Below are 14,005 nucleotides of genomic sequence, written 5' to 3' on the forward strand. Positions count from 1 at the left end.
CTTTCCAGGTTTCGCATATGGAGCGAGATAAGGATCTGGCAGAGGAAACAGGCAAGCATCCCTCCTCCCTCAGCCCCTGCCTGCAGCAGGAGCTCTGCCCTTTGCCTGCAGGGACGGGGGACGGACAAGCAGGACACCAGCCCATCTGCCAAGGTGCAGATGCTGGGTTATTGCTTTTAAAGATAAGCCCCGGAGGGATGTTAAAGACCAGGTTGAAAAACACTTTTCCAAGGACCACTAGGGGATTTTTCCCCCCTTCTTTCCTGGTAAGAGCGAGGTGGCATCTGATGCCCTGGGAGCACGGAGGTCCTGCAGCCTCTCTTCCCTCTCTGCTCATTACAACCACGTTCAGTCCCAAGGCCACGTGCTCCCTGTCCCCCCAGCCCACTTCCATCATATCCGAGAGCTGGACACGCAGGGAAGGCGATCTGGGGCCTTTTATAGAGCACTGATGGTAAGGAGCCTGAATTTGACTGAATTGCCTTACCCAACCCACCTGCTGCTCCCAAGAGAGCACGGCTCTCAGAAATCCAAGCTATTCACCTGCTCTGCTTCACATTTCTCCTACAAAACCAAAAAAAAAAAACATGGGTGACAACCACGCGGGTTCATGAGGAGCAGTGAGATCGAGTGACATGAGCATTTCAGGCCCCCTTTACAGATCTTACCCCGGCAGGGGTCAGGCCCTGGGACGGAAGCCGCTGTTGCCAATTTTCAGCCCAGCCACACTGCACTGAAGGATACTTTTTTCCATGTGTTTGTTGTGAGAAAAAGAAAAAAAAAAAAGTTTGTAGCTTCACTCTGGGCTAATTCACAACACAAATATTTCTGCTCGTTCGCTATCCAACAGCTACTCTCAGATGGAAAACCCATTCGATTAAAAACAGATCCTGACAGATGGGAGCTGACCGGGATCCAAAAGCAACTTCAGATACTGTAATCCTGGCCCCGGGTTCTCACAAAGGGGATGAGACAGGGATAGGAGGAACACGTTGCACATCTAAACGATGCTTATAATTTTTAATTACACATCTTTTTCTCCAGAACTTTGCAAGGAAGATACGCCACAGCCATCCAAGCTTTTTCAGTTTGGCAGCACTTCGAGCTTCCCCATGCTGCTCTTCAGGAACCCAAAAAAAAAAAAAAGAAACACCCTCAGCAGCGCTGTAAGCCTTAGGTATCTTCACACTCAGCAAAAGAGGAACTGGGTGGTGTACAGATGCATTGACTCCTCTTTCACGGGAAGATCAGAGCAGCAGCAAGGAGAGCCTTTAATCGTAACCCAGAGCTCTGTTAAGCTAAAAACACACGGGCTCAAAATCTGCGGCAGGACGCAGGTGCAAAAACCTGAAACGGCGATCGATTTTCATTCTTATTTGCATAAATCACACTGCTTCTGGAAAGCCATTTGAAATAATGGGCAATAAGAGCTGCTTGACCTCAGAAAAGATCAGCAAAATGCCAGATTTTAAAAGCAAGGTCCAAAGGTTTCAGAAGCCCTTCGAGATCAGATTTCCCTCCTTCGGAGATCAGTTTGATGGTTGTTCGCTTCTGCTGCCTTACCCAGGCCCGTAACCTTTTCAGGAGCAGCAAACATTACATCAGCTTACCTCATCATATTTTTTTGCTCAGATCTTAAAAGGGGTCGCTGTGAAAGCGATTAATGCTATCCCGGGGGAGCAGGAGCAAAGCAGTCCTGGGGGAGCCCCAGGTCAGGCAAATGCGCGGGATGAGGAGGCAGAGGAAATCTCAGCTACGTGCATCGGCCTTGCTGCTGCCCGCAGAGCCGAGAGAGGGCTTTCTGTGGTATTTGGTGGCTCCCCAAAACGCAGCCACCCGAGCCACTGTCTTGGCACGTATCCCAGACACAGGGCAGAGAGCTGCAGAAGGGCCCGGAGGCGAGATCTCCCTGATGGGAGGCACCTGTGACAAAGCAGAGATCTTCCCCAGCACTTTGCTCCTACCCATGGGAGAGCCAAGAGCAAGCTCTTCCAAGGAAGTTTCACACATTTATGACCTTCAAGGGGTCAAAACACAGCCAATATGTAAATGTTTTGCCCCCCAAATCCTTTAAAAAAGTCCTTAACAATAAATAATTGAAGTACGAGTGGCAAACAGCTCGCTACACGGTCACTGGACACCCCGGCTACAAAGAAATCCTCATTTTCATTTCACACATCCAAGTCTTTTGTCAGTCTGTGTGCTTTAAAAGAAATCCTTCCTCGAGGAAACAAGCAGCAGGCCCGTACAGAGCGGAGAATATTAATCAGGAGCTGTGCTTGATGAGCAGCTCTTAATATTCCCGCTGCATGAAAGGCGGTGCAGGATATCAAGGGGATTTTATCAGCTGCTAATTATTGTTTAATTCTAGCGCTGGGAAACTTCCATTCAATCCACCACAGAGCAGAAAATCTGTTGCCAGCTGAAGTTAGAGCTCTCCCTTTACTGCCTACACAAAGCAATGAGAAGAGAGGACTTCCTACTACAACACACATTAATTCAGCTGTCATTGGGCACGACTTTCTCCCTGGATGTCTCGTTTTCAATGGAAAATATCCAGCCCCAGCTGGCACAAACCCCAGAGGTACAGAGCTCAGGTTGCTCTCATGTGACTGATGCTTCAATTGGCTCTTTAGAGGACAGTGTTTTGTTTTCTACAGCTGCTCTGGAGTGGAAGATAAATGCCTGAAACCAGCCTTATGATGAGGCCAAGATAAAAATCTCTGTAAATACCTAAGCTAGTGGCAAAGATTCCAGAGCAGAGACTAGAAACATGCCTATACCCATAACAGAGGGCACTGATAATCTTTAATAAGCAATTACAGTAAACACTGGCTTTTATGAATGCAAAGAAACACAACAATACGGTGCAATTTGTATGCAGATATCACCAGGAGAGCGCCTTTTATCCTGGAGAACATCAGCACCTTCAAAAGCCTTGTATTAAAGCATTGGATGTTTGTCTTGCAGTGAGTCACGACCAAGAGATTCTCCTTTTCCCCCCGTATTCAGATGTTGGTGCTGCCTGCGAGCTGGAAATTTCCCAGCTTGGCTGGTGGAGCACAGCACGGGAACGCTCCCCGGTCTGCTTCAGCTCCGAGCGAGCTTTCTGTACCCACAAAGCTGAAGGAGCGAGGCTACTCAGAGCAAAAACCCCAGTCCAGAGCTGTTCTCACCCCAGGAACATGAAGAGTGAGCTGAGAAACAGAGGCAGGAGGCTCAGCAGAAGCACGAAACGCAGGCAGCTTTGGAGGGGAAGGCCTGTGGTGGGCTGGCTGTGCCGGTGGCAGGGCGCCGTGCAGGTGCAGGGTGTCTGGCTGCCTCCCGAAGCAGATGTGGTTTCACAGCCATCCCTCTGCAGGGCTCGTGTTTCCATGAGCGGCGGGGGAAGTGTAACTGAGAACAAGCCAAAAATCGACCCACGGGTCTAGCGGACGAGTGTTGCACGTACCTAGGTTTGGGAAGCAAGGCAGAGCCACGGGGTGCTGGAAGGAAGGGATTAGACAGCCCTGGAGATCACCAGGTCTCGTCTGCGGGCAGCCACCACGCAGGAAATTTATCCAGGATGCAGCAATTGCAGTTTGAATCACAATTTGCAAGCTAATTTAGAGTCTAATTAAACATATGGAGAGAAAGAAAAAAAAAAGGGGGGGGGGATAGGAGCACTTTCCTTCATTTATCTTCTCCTCAGGGTCTTGTTTCAGCTGTGAAAGGCAACACAACAGGATTACTGCCGCTTGCCTTTCTAGCCATAACACATCAAAACTGTTCTGTGTGCAAGGAAAATAAACTCACCGCTAGCTCTGAACCCAGCCACACAGCGAGAACCAAGCTGGCTCCCTTCTGGTCCAGAAAAGCCCGCCACTGCTGCGTTCACGTGCATGGGCACAGACCTTCCTCCTGGCAGACTGAACCAGGATGAAATCCCGTTTTCTTTCCCAAACACTTCTACCTAAACACTAATGAGAACAGCAAACTGCCTCGAGCCAGCCAGCAGACATCCCTGGGAAGACAGGAAGAGGAGCTCATTTCAGTACGGGGACACCTGGCTGGAGTTTGTTGTTGTTGTGGCTTTGCTTTTTTTCCTAGCTTCACGTGTAGGGAGCAGGAGAGCAACAGGGCTGTGTCTGAACAACGAGCCCAGCTCACTGGGTGCACACAGGCAGAGCAATACAATGCTTAATAGCTGCTGTATTTTTCTCCTGAATGGATGAGGTTTCAAAGTCCATGGTTCAAACTTCTCTTTAGTCTCATCTTTACATTTCAGGGAGGTTTCTTTGTTTTGGTTTGGTTTGGTTTTAGTTTTTGCCAATTTGGATTCTTCAGCAGCGACTTCCCCAGGCCTCCACAGCACCTTCCTGCTAACCAGATGCTCAACAAGCCCACGCAATCAGAGCCAAAGGAGTGAAACCCTCCATCGTATTTCTTCGCTTGGTCATTTCCACGGCCATGAGAGGCGTAAGAAGGTAAAACGTGGAACTGGTGCCCACAGCCAGTGACAAGAACCTGACCAGGAGGTGCACAACTGGAACTGGAGCTCTGCAGCTCCCTTATGAGCCACTTCTGAGCCTCTTGCTGGGCTCATCTGATTGCTCCATTTAGCTTCATCCTCAGGTGTGTTACAGCAGCATACGATGTGCCTACCTCTCGCTGGCATCTGTGTTGCATTAACAGGGCTTTGTCTTTTGACTGATAGCCTGGGTCACACAAAAGACTAGTCAAGGCTCCTGTCTTCTCTCTAACTCATCCGGTAACTGAAGCTTGTGGAAGGAGAAGAAGAAATAGGAGTGGTAAGACCCATTGCTTCCCTGGGTATCGCCTCCCAGCTTCGGGAAGCAGAACAGCAGCTTCCCTGCAAGGACACGGCAGCCAAGGGAAGAGGAGAACACCCACCCGTCAGACCCAGACACTTGGATGAGGAAGACAGAGCATCTGTGCAGACTCATTTCTGCCTCCAATCCATTTCTGTCCACCTCCGTTTACTTCCCGTGTGTGGTGGAGCTATTTGTGAAGCAGAATAAGCGCAGAGCTGAGCTTCTGACATTTAAAAGTTGATAGACCATCCGAAAACACAAAACCTACAGAGCACTAGAACGGAGGAGTGACAACCATAAAATGGAAATAGGAGCACACAGGCTCTCTGTGAAACCTGGCTCCCTCGTGGCCTTCTCAAATACCCCACCTGGGTCTGAAAGAGGCTCTTCTAAGGCAAGCAAACTAAAATATGTCCAACTGCATCTGAAGGTAAAGTTTTCAGCTTGTTGCATCTCAGATCGGGATCCCAGTAGAATTATAAACTACTTTAGCTCAGTGCTTGTGTCTTTCTTCCCAGCAGGTGATCACTGCTTCATGAGGAGCCCAAAATATGAGAGTTTTCTGGTAAAAGAAGAGAAACTCCTTTTTAAAAAAGGAAGGATTTGGGAAAAGCAACAATCGGACAAAAGGGACCCTTTCACATTTGGATTTAAGTCCTTGAAGGAAATTTAACTGAAAGATTTTCCATCCATCTCATTAAATTGGTTTTGGAAAATGATTTGTAGTTAAACTTGTTCTGAAAAGAAAAAAAGACCAACCAGCCCTTTGGAGCCAAAACGATCGTTGCCGAGTTTCCTGGGGCGAGGGACACAGGAATAGTTTGGGCACATGAGAACTCGCAAGAACCTGCTTGCTATGGAGGGAAATGCGTCAAGACCAAGGAGACACATATAGAGAAATCACCGTTTCCCAGATCTAACACATCTTTGCACAGTTATTTATCCCCACGGAAAACCTCTCGGACACCCTTCCTTCTGCTCTGAGAACGAGAGCCCATTTGCCTCGTCCCAGCAGAACCATCCTGCAGCTTTTTCCCAGCTCTGGAGCAGTGCCAGAGCATCCACAGCTCACAGCTGCCCAGCAGAGCATGCCACGATATTGCCGGCCCTGCTTCATGTACCAGCACAGTGCAAGTACACAACCTGAATTACCCCAATCCCAAAAACTCCCTGCAGGCAGCCTTGTAATTGGAAAGAGGTTTTCCTAAAAGCCAACCTTCCTTTGGGCTCCTCGCGGCAGGGATTCCTGCGCTGCACCAGGGCTTGCATGTAGTTTATGTTAGCATGCAAATCTTCCGGCTTTGATTCGTAACCTTGCATATGACCCCCAGATGCAGCGCTGGAAAAGCAAAGCAAGGGCCTGGGAAAGGGAGCAAAACTGCTCCAGGCCCTTCCAGAACAATGACAAAGCTCTGGGACATTCTTAGTCCAAATAATGGAAATTCTCCCGGGATTTTGCCATAGAATACTGGGATTTTTTTTTTTCCCCTCTCGTTTTGGGTAGAGGGAAACAAGTTCATGTAAACCACGAGACCCTCAGACTCAAAAAGCCAGAGCTGAGGGGCGCAGTACTTGAAGTGTGACCTACTATCCATGAACAAACAACTCTGAAAAGCTCGTCTCATTTCCATAGTTTGCACAACTACGGTTTTCATGCGTGACTGAAGGATAAAACTTGAGGTCAAATCACCTGGACCAACCCACAGAGCATCACTGAGCAGTCAGCACCACGCACCGACAGAAGAGAATTTGCATTTGGTTTGCAAAATGCTAAAGGAGTGCCTGAAAAATGGACTTACCCTCAAACTGTAAACACCATTCAACAAGCGTGCAATGCATGCAGGTCTTTGGTTATTACACCGTCTACACACCATACGTGTGCAGCACTGGATGCACTCCTTCTCTGGAGGGCACTACTGACAATGTGCAACTAAATCTAGAAGGGAATAAAACTCCACAAGTGCAGAAAGTGCGGAAGTCAGTGTGAAGAATTTCTTTCATTGCAGCGCCCTTTGATTTCAGGCTTAGGTGAAATCCAAGTTTCTTGCAGAGAGAACTGTGAAAGATGGTTTCGTATCCTCGTTTTGCAACCAGCACCTCAATTACACTGTGAAACACTACAGAAAAGGCAAAGGTGGAGAGCCATCCTTATTTCCCCCCATACTTCTGGCCAAGCCAGGAAAACTGATGCAAGAGTCCTGTGCAGGGCAGATTCCCACCAGTGGGGGCACGGCACCAAATTAACCACAAAATTACCTTCTTCCTGTGGAACTTGAGGGTTGTCGGGAGGACGCTGCCAAATCCTCACACCCTCAGCCCTTCTGCCGCTTTGCTAAGCCGCACCATTGTCTCTGCCCTTTCCTTTCCCCCTCCTCTTCTCCCACCCATCCTCGTTTCCCCTCCTTTTCCCACGCTTGGCTTCCTGCCTTCTGACTCTCCCTTCCCAGCCGGGCAGGGCTATCGCAGACAGCCCCAGCACATCCCGCTCCTGCAGTTTGCAGCTGGGCCACACACGCAGAGCAGACACCCCCAGCCCTCTCCAGAGGTCTCCAGGTGGTGCTGATTCACCAGCCCAGGCTGTGGGGTCTGCGGGTACAGGAGCTTTGCACAGCTGGGTCGGGGATGCAAAGGATGCGTGAAGGCTTCCAGGCTCCCCTTGGAAACCTGCAGAGATGGCAGGAAAATACATTTTACTGGGAGGACACTCACACTGTTTACCTCCGTGTCTCCAGATGAAGGATTCAGCAGATTTGTCTGCCCCTGGGCTGGGATTTGCCCCTCGTTCAGCTTCCCTCGTGCTCTGGGGCATGCTGCCGGTTGGTAACTTGCTCTCTGTCAGGGGTGATGGTGACAGCAACCACACGAATTCCTTCTCGTTTACCTATCACAACCCGGCCACAAGCTGCACATACCCTGGGAGTTACTCATTTTTGGAAGGAGAGCGTGCGGCTGCAAGTCAGCATGTGTCACCTTCAAAATAAGCCTCTTAGAGCCATGCCTGCATTACATGTTCTCCTGAAACCAGCAATAAAATGCGAATCAGCAAACTGACTGCACACGTTTACATTTCTGTCGAATTCAGGGTTTACAGTGCCTTGGAACAATAAATAAACCTCTTCCTTTCACTCCCCAAACATGAGTATTCTCCCACTCCCAGCCACTTAAAGGGAATTATTAATGCTCCTCGGAGAGAAACTATTAAATCTGCTTAAGTGACCACCCAAAGCCTAGCAACATTTCTGTCTGTACCAGCAGGCCCGATACAGCTGCACTCGACACACACAGCATCTGGAGACGGCAGGAACTTGCTAGGCAGGATTTTTTGGGGAAAAAAAACACATATGCATCCCAAATTTGGGTTCTCAGACTGGTCTCGGCCACGGGGCCCAGCCGCCGCGGGTGTAACGCTTCCCAGGGGCAGAGGCCTTTGCAAAGAGAGGATTCGGCTCCAATCCGCATTTGGAGGATTCAGAGTTTTTAACCTGGGTCCCCAGAGCGATTTTAAACTCCGATTTATGAAGTGCTAACACAGGAAGGAGCTGGAGGCACCGCTGTAATTTACCACGAAGCAGATATGCAAAGATAATACCAAGAACCAGCGCCCTGACAGCCGGCCAGGCCCGAGCCAGCGCCCGCGGCCTGCTCAGGCACAGCACGGACCAAAGCCAGCGCCTGCCTTTCGTGGCCTTGGGCAGGCTGTAACCTGCGCTCCTGGAGGCTGGGAAGGAGGCAGAGTATTTTTATTTTTATTTCTTTTTAAAAAGAGATGTTTCCACTTCAGTTTGGCTGGGCTGCCAGCTTCAGAGCGGCTCCCGAACTTGCAGTTGCTTTGCCAGCACATTGATGGGACTACAGGTTGCAAAAGGGCTCAGGGCAGAGCTAGGATTTTTTTTTTTTTCACCGTTGTAATTCCCCTGCGACCATCTTTTGAGTAGAGAGAGGTCCAAAGAGGCTCAGATCTCCCCCTCCTAAGCCCTGTGAAACGTGAGTAAAACTAGCGGGGCTTGGCCCAGGGCACCTTTTCTGAAGGCTTCAATACCATTAGGTGAATGCTTTTTAAATATAAGCCGCTCAGAACAACACTGAGATGGACATGAGGCCGGGTGCTATCAGATGGGTGCATCAGGAACACCGAGGAAGTCTCCCATAGGACACACCAACCCCCCTCTGGCACAGCCTTGAGGGAAGACAAATTCAGACCAACGAAGGCAGGAGCTCTTCCAGATGGCAAATCCGCAGGGTTGGGAGCCAGCGAGACACCACTGGGCTCCCGTAGCCTCTCCTCCCTGTTAAGCAGCCAAATTGCTGCTGAAGGTAAGCACCTTGTAAGGACAAGGCAAGTCTTACAGAAAAACCTTCTGGCGTTTCAATTTCCTTGTGGTCACAAGAAGATCTCAGCAGCTCTTCCTTCTCCAAACACTGAGGTGATGAGAGCTTTGCTGTGGTCCCGCAGATAAACGTCGTCTCCTCAAGACAGGGAGTTCTTGGAAAGCACAGGGCAGAGACTGGGCAGTCTGGGGAGATCACAACAGCGATCCCTCTGGAGGCTCGGACTGCCAAGGGCAGGCCACTTTTCCAGAAAGGGCCCAAGTGCCAGAGATTTCAATGGAATCGAAGCTCACACTTCACTGCTGAGTTGCAGCCCCTGGCCACCCAGGTCTTCCTCTTTGTCACTTCATCCAAAGAAGCGTTACAGCCCCTGAACTCATCTAACTGTTGATTTGTGGGCTCTGCTGAAAATCCTAATTCTTGGTGGCTGTCATCCTTCCACCAGCATTTTGGACTTTCCCCAAAACAGGGCTGTGTGCTTGGCCTCCGGCCTGACCGAGCACGTTGGTGCTCCTCCAGCCTCGCGGAGACGAGCAGGTACCCCCCAATCTTCGCCCCAATTCCAGCACAAAACCCCCCCTGTACCCTCACCTCACACATCCCATACACCCCACTCCCCATTTCAGCTGGAGCTGGCTGAATCTGCTCCAGGTTGGCTCACTCCTTGCCACAGCTGCAGCAGCCTCCACATATTTCCAGCCCCTCCTTCGCTGCGGATGCCACATTTCCAGCGAGGCAGCCCCTCCACGATGGCAAAGGCAGCCAGGAGTCCTTAAGAGGCTGCCACGTGGCTTCAGCCTCTCAGCTGCACCACATCTTAACTCGCAGCAGCAAGCGAGCGAGCCACCGGCTCCCCAGGTTGGCAAATCGCTACCACGGGGAGAAATTGCACTAAGAAAAATAGAGAAAAAGGGAAAATGCCACACCCGCCAGGCCTCTTAGAGGTTTTCTCATGGACACGGGAGCCCTTCTGAACCCCAAGCTGCCTCCAGCACACCGCTGAACTGCAAATCTGCCTGGCAGGGTGAATTATCCAAGCATGATTTAGAAGTGAGCTCTGAAGGTAGGGAGCCCAGCCAACTGCCGCATCTGGCCACAATATTGAGAGGCAATCCCCCAGTTAATAACCCCAGACTCCATCGAGGTGTGACATTAAAACACAATCCCAATAATATCCCAGCCGTGTCACTTTATTTTTTTCCCCTTGAAAGGGCATCTGGCATGCAAGGCTTGGGTTTTCCCTCATCCCATGGAAACCAGCAGCAACATTTTCCAAGGATCTCTGTTTCTCAAGCAGGGAGTGGGAAGGGATGCAGTCAGCCCATGTGTGGCTCCAAACGTTTTTCCAACCAGCTGGATTCCCATCCCCTTCTCTTCTCCCTTCTTTTATGCAGAAACTCAATTACTGCGACCAGCCTGGAGCTGGAGAAGGAAAGAAATGCTGCTCCCACTGCTGCTGCTCCAAAAGCAGCAGCCAACAGCAGCTGACTACCACGCACCTACAAGCTCCTTCAGGAAGGTAAAAGCATCTCTCCCACCTCACATACAAAAATTCTCCAGGAACAGAGATGGAGATCTATGGAAAGAGCCTGGAGATCTGCTCCTAAACCCAGCTCAAGGAGAGCTTCCTCCACGTCAATGCTCTTGCACATACCTTTGTGACCCCTGCTGAAGGACAATTTCAAGACTGTTCTGGTGAGGGAAATCCTGACTTCAGCTGCATGGTACCAAGAATGCAGTTCTTATTCTCCCCTCCTTTGTTGTGTGCTATTGGGCAACAAACACAGTAATGTAGAAAGAAACTTGTTCACCCTTCCTTGTTTTTAGGCTGGCATGAGCTGAGATTCTCCCCCCAGTTTTGTGTTCATGTGATTTTGACAACTGACAAGAAACCATCTTCCCCCCAAAAGGAACTGTGGAAATGGGCTTGGCTGTCTATCACGAGTCCAACCACCTCACCAAACTCCCCACCACAAAACCAGGCAGGACTCAGATCAACCCAAACGCCAACTAGACTTCAACTCCAATCCTTTTTTTAAAAAATGGCATTTTCAATCAGGTTTAATTTGAGCCATGGGCCGCAGGCAGGGCTCTCCCAGCTAACTGCCAAACTGGCTACTGTGCTCCTCTTCGCCCCACAGTCCTTATTTGATTGGCAAATATTAGTTCAGAGCTATAAAACCTCTCTGGAACATGCTCCCAATAAACCGAATTCCTTCTCTAACTAATCATTTTATTCGTCTAATTATTAGCAGTGCTTGGAACAAATTAGCCACCCCAGGCAGAATCCAGCAGGGTTTGGTCCCTGCCCTGGGAGGGACCAGGACTGAGGTCCCAGCTGGGCTCCTCGTGCTGAGGCTGGGCTGCAGGACGAGCAGGAGGTAACCGGCAGCGTGTTGCAGAGCTGCCTGCCTCGGGGCATGGCCAAGGCTGATAACATCCAGCTCCACTGTCCTACACCCTACCTTGACCTAGAAAAGCTGTTCAAAAAAGCGAAGGATGAACAGGTTTGTGAAGCAAGGATCAAGGAGACGTTTATAGCTAAACCAACAACTTGTCAGTAATATTGAAATGAAGCCAATGCAGACCGACACGGAGTGCCTGCTGCTAAAACGCAGCAGAAGAGCGAGCAGTGCACCCCACTCCGCAGAAGCCGCCCCTCCGAGCAGCAAAATTTCACCCACCAGAGCCTCTCCGTGGAACAGGCAAATCCTCGGGGATATAAAAAGCCCATTGACTCGCCTGGCATGGGCAGACGGCAGCTCAGGCACGCACAGGGATTTGCTCCTCAGACACATGCGGGCCCGGCCCGGCGGGGATGCGATATCCCGGTATCGGATGCTTCAGAAAGTTCAAACGCCAGTCACGTCTGACGGGGCAAGCAGCACAGGATTCAATTTACCACGGGAGGAGGGCTTCCAGGTCTCAATCTGCCTCCTGCTTGATCTCTCCTCTCCCTAAGCCACTCGAACACAGCGGTTCCACAAAAACCGTGTTTCCATATGCCGGGTTTGATGGCCAGGGCAAAGACAAACCCGGGCAGAAGCTGCTCTGCACGACGAGCAGAGGACAGCAGGGATGTCTCCAGAACAGCAAATGGGAGCTCTAAAATAGTCCTGAGGGGAGGAGGAAAAAAAAAAAAAAAGGACAATATCCTGAAGTATAAAAGTGCTTTAAACACATTCGTTTCACAGTTGCTAGAATATAAAGCAAAGCCCTGGAGCTCCGCCAGCCAGTCACTATTTTTACGACCGTATCAAAGCAGATGATAAAAACAAAAAGCTCGAGGGTCAAACGCAGTGCTGGGATTAGTAACCAGGCTGAGGTGAGTAGCGTGATACCACATCTGAACAGGACCCTCTGCTCGCAGGCCCTTTAAAACACATTTGCTTTTTTTCCACGGGCAGCAGTCACGCCTGAAAGCCGTGGGCCAGATTCCCCCTTCGGCCCCTTAGGGTGGGAAGGGCTTTGTGCACAACCCAGAAACCAGCACTGAGTGCCAGCAAAGCCTGGAGCTGCCTCGAGCCACGGTACGTGGGCACCGAGCAGGGTGCCCGCTGCAGATTTCCCTTTAAGCCGACCTTCTCTTTTATCCACGGGGACGGGAGGCTTCCCTGCCCAACAGTCTCCAAGAGGGAATTTTAATGGCAGAGATCAGAGGGAAGCTTCAAGCTCGGGCTGTTTGTTTTAAACACTGGATGTTCCCTTTGCTTGGTTATTTTGGCCTTTGGTTGAGCTCCCTTTTATGTTACACATCAAGATAATTTCTTCTTTTGTATGTCAGGGTTGATCAAAACTCAGGGTGGTTTCCTTCCCAAATATTTTTTTCAACTAAATAAAATGAGTTATTTGTTGCATTCAGGGTTTTTCAGTGGTGCCTTTTTCAGTTTCTGCACAAGACGCAGGATTTTATTCCAGAGGGCGTGCTTCAAAAGAAAACCCTTTTTTTACCTGATTTTCCCAAGGAAATAAAGTTATTCTTTAAGGTAATAGACTTGATTATATGTAATCCGCAATGACAGTTAATGGGTTTGCATCATTTGGCAATTACAGCTCTGGCGAGCTGTAATTTTGATTAAAGGAGCAAAACCTTAGCTCCCCTGAGCAGCTTCATCTCCCGTTGAATTTTTCTTTTCATCCATCTTCTTCCCTCAGTCAGAATTTTAAACAGCTCATGGTGTTTTCTGCTCTCCTTCCTGACATCTTTCAAGCCACCAGCCTTGCAGCACATCAGACACTTGTGTTATATGATGCAACGTGTCTGAGAGAGGGAGCTCTACCATGCGTCTGCACGAAAACAGAAAGCAACTTTGGGGAAGAAAACACAAAGAGGAACTTTTCCAGGAATAAATTAACGAGCTGCCAAAAACAGCACATGCAATCGTTTCTCTACTACTTCCAGCTACGGATTGTCTGATGCAACAATTAAAAAAAAAGAAAGAAAAAGAAGTTTTAATGGGGTAATTGCCTCACCTGAAACTTCAGCTGCTATCAGAAGGAAGAGCACAGGTCTGACCAGGGGATTTGGCAGCACCATACAATGGGGAGATTCAGTCTGACCCCAGACATACTTCATATCTACAGAATCCCAACACTTCTTTAAGACATGACTCCGGAAACCCAGAGTCACCCCTGTTCCATGTCCAGTCAAGGAAAATGGGTAGGGATCAAATCTAAACCTGCAAGTACTGCCTCATTTGTGACCACACACATCAACCTGCAACGACACCTTCCATTTGCTAAGCTGAAAGCACCTGGCAAGGAATAGAAAAACACCGACATATCCCCCAAAATGACTTTTCTACATCCTGCATTCATGAAGCCTGACATCCAACAGTCCAGAGAACCACTTCAGCTGATCC

General features: G+C 49.6%; 1 protein-coding gene across 3 annotated transcripts in view; it reads right to left on the reverse strand.

Annotated features, from left to right (window-relative positions):
* The window catches only part of SH3PXD2A (SH3 and PX domains 2A), a 219,290-nt gene that overhangs the window by 185,753 nt on the left and 19,532 nt on the right, over nt 1-14,005 (reverse strand). The gene's annotated exons all lie outside the window — the stretch shown is intronic.

Source organism: Aythya fuligula, chromosome 7 (assembly GCF_009819795.1).
Source record: "Aythya fuligula isolate bAytFul2 chromosome 7, bAytFul2.pri, whole genome shotgun sequence".
Lineage (NCBI taxonomy): Eukaryota > Metazoa > Chordata > Aves > Anseriformes > Anatidae > Aythya > Aythya fuligula.